This window comes from Hippocampus guttulatus, chromosome 10 (assembly GCF_054856545.1).
Source record: "Hippocampus guttulatus isolate MCC_2025c chromosome 10, RoL_Hgut_1.0, whole genome shotgun sequence".
Classification (NCBI taxonomy): Eukaryota; Metazoa; Chordata; class Actinopteri; order Syngnathiformes; family Syngnathidae; genus Hippocampus; species Hippocampus guttulatus.
The window spans coordinates 2,855,326-2,855,571 of record NC_141270.1 but is presented as its reverse complement, the minus strand read 5'-3'; positions in this window follow the sequence as shown (position 1 = coordinate 2,855,571).

Genomic DNA, 246 nt, shown 5'->3' with positions numbered 1-246 from the left:
GCCCGGCATCCATGCAGCTCAAATCGGATGGATGGTCCCTCGAATGGCTTTTTAAGAGGACATGAAGAAAAAAAAAAGTTAAGTGAATACAATGGAACCCCGCGTAATCCGGTTCGTCATCCGCGGATCTTTTTTTTTTTGTTGTGGACTTTTTGCTGTCGTTCTTTTGATAACCAGCCCAAGTTTTTTTGTGGATTTACAGGCATATACAGTCTGAAAACAAAAATAAAAGCATCCATACGCTTG